Below are 2,987 nucleotides of genomic sequence, written 5' to 3' on the forward strand. Positions count from 1 at the left end.
TCAATAAAATGAGGTACACCTATATTTAATGGTAGGGCAAGCAATTAAGTTCTTCAAAAGCAGGGAAAGGAGGGAGGGAGGGCGGGAGGAGGAGAAGGAAGAGGTTGTAGGGGAGGAAATGAGGGGAGAGAGAGGAAGAAAACACCAGCTGAGCAGTGTCCCTTCTGTCTCCTAGTTGATGACAGTATCAGATCATGCATAATGCCACCTTGAGACTCATCGCCCAGGAGTCAGTCAGGGGGAGAGAAAAGAGGAGGTTTAGGTTCCCTGCATAGTTTTGCTCAGGTAGAGACAACCCCACATGGAGTCGGTTAGGAAGAAAGTGGCCACTGTCCATTCTAGTAGAACCCTTTAGGGAAGCAAAATACAATGGGTGTAGACTGACAACATGACCTCATGTCCTTATCCGTTTTGGTTCACAGTGACCTCACTCGGACCTGAAAGAGTGCCTAATCAACTGTGGATGTGCAAAGAATGTTTGGCAAACGAACGTGCCAAGTCATTTAGAACGGAATTCCTTCTACCTGTTATTCTATGAACAGTGAGAAAACCCCATGGCAGAGCAGTGGGGGCTCAGTATTCCCAAATGGGGATCGTTAAAGAGTTTAGAAGTCCTGACCTAGCACGCAGTGGAAAACGTTCTCCTGTGTTAGTTAAATACTTGTGAAGGTAGTAGGCGTTCTTGTCTTGTTTCTGACTTAAATTTAGCTTCTTGTCTTATCTTTATTACCGCCTCTAAGATTTACTCATTGAGATCCTGAATTTTAGGTTAAGATATCTATGTACCTACCTATCTATCATCATCTACCTACCTACCTACCTAATGAGCTACTGTTATGAGCTATCACTTCCAATTTAATTTTGTGTTAACATTAACCAATATTTAAATTTGTCAAATACCCCTTTAGCACATCTGGGGATGATCATCTGATTTTATTTTCTACTAGCTCTGTTAAGATCATAAAATTCATTAATGATTTCCTAACTTTACCTAATTTATTCTAGCTTTCCTAGAATAAACCACATTTGGTCAAGATATACATATGTATTTTTTTAATATGCTGCCAAGTATTATACATTTGTTTAACTACTTTCTCCTGGAACACAATACCGTGGTCAAAAAATTTGATGCTGATCTGATTCCTTTCCCTTCTAAATAACATGGTCTATCGCTCTGATGTCTAAATAATTGTTTTCCTCTTTAAAAACAAATAGCAACTAGTAGTTTTCCCAGAATATGTCTTACCAATGACTCTTCTTGGTCAGTTTCCTACTAATATTCTGGGCCCTCCCATTTGAAGGCCCAAATCCTTTCTTCCAGGAAAATTTATTAAATGATGATTTGTATTATTTCTTTTGTCCCATTGTTTTGATCCTCTTCTTTAGCTATTTCCGTTATGGTATTAGAACCAGCCAAACACACTCCCAGCTCCCTATAGCTGAACTTGCTGTGCTCTGAGGCATACAGGCCCCAGGTCTGTCACCACTAGAAAGGCCCCTTCTGATCCTGTGGCCTGACATTGCACTAAGTCACTCCTGCTCCGGGCACTGCTTGATTTTTCTTCATTGCATTTGACATCATGCGATGTGTCCCTGACCACCTGTGGTTCATTACCAGATAGGGACTTGGTTTTCTTTCATGGCTTTAGCTGCAATGCCCAAACAGGGCACAGTGCAGAGTGTAATATTTGCTGAAGGAAAGACTCTCCCCAGTCAGCTGGCTCACCTCTGTGTCCCCTGCCACCACCCACCAAAGGCCACTAGCATCTTCCCAAGGACTCCCATCTGCTCTGACCTCCTGACTTGACTTCCTGTCTTTCTTCTCATCACTTGGCTATCTTTTCTCCACCCAGCAAGATTCTTTTAAACACAGAAATCAGATGATGTCATTTCCATTTTTAAAAGCCTCTAATTGCTTCCCTTTCCACTCTGAACAAAAGCCAGAGTCTTTATAGTATCCTCAAACGCCTTCCATGACCCAGCTAACCTCAGCTGCTCCATTTCCTACCTCCCGGTCCGTCATCTCTTCCACCCACCACGTTAGCCTTTCCACACACTTAGATTGCTTCCCTTTAATGTAGGGCCTCTGTGCTAACTCTTCCCCATGAGTGACATGTCCAGACTTTCTTAGGGCAGGGGTCCCCAACACCCAGGCTGCAGACTGGTATCAGTCCATGTCCTGTTAAGAACCAGATCACACAGCAGGAAGTGAGTGGCAGATGAGCCAGGGAAGCTTCATCTGTGTTTGCAGCTGCTCCCCAGCATCACCGCCTCAGCTCCACCTCAGATCATCAGGTATTAGATTCTCATTGGAGCACCGGTTCCTGGTGCCAGAAAGGTTGGAGACTGCTGGCTTAGGGTCTTTAGCTGGATGGTTCCTCTTTATCCTTCAGTTCTCACCTCAGACATTACATCTCAGATTGGCCCTTCCCTGCCAGGACCCTCATATATCCTTACAAGTAGTGTATCTTTTCTATTTGAAAACATCTTATTTGTGTCTTTGTCTATGTATTATCTTTCTCTCTCCCTAGAAGGTGGCCCTGGAGAGACTGTATCTCTCCATGTCTGTCTTGTCTGCTGTCATACCCCCTCTGCCTGAGACCATCATACAGAGTCAATAAGTAATTGCTGAAGGAAAGATTTATAGAATCATTATTGTCTTTATCAGGATCTAGGATAAAAGCATTTTCCCCACCACAGTACCCCAGAGTGACATCTCAGTGCTAAAGATTCCTCATGGGGCCCAGATTCACAGATAAAACTTTGCCACTTTCCTTCCAGAAACACCCTGCCCCAGACTCGTGTCTAAGAATATACAGAGAGAGACAAAGAGAGAGACAGAGAGAGAGAGAGAATCATGAGGGATGGGATCCCCAGGCCAGCTCAACTCTCACTGTCCAGGCCTAAGTTTATCTGGGAAACCAGACATGGTTCTGGAAACCATCTAGGACCCTTGTTCTAGGAGAGGAACTGGATGTGACGCCAGT

This window comes from Pteropus vampyrus, unplaced genomic scaffold (assembly GCF_000151845.1).
Source record: "Pteropus vampyrus isolate Shadow unplaced genomic scaffold, Pvam_2.0 Scaffold745, whole genome shotgun sequence".
Lineage (NCBI taxonomy): Eukaryota > Metazoa > Chordata > Mammalia > Chiroptera > Pteropodidae > Pteropus > Pteropus vampyrus.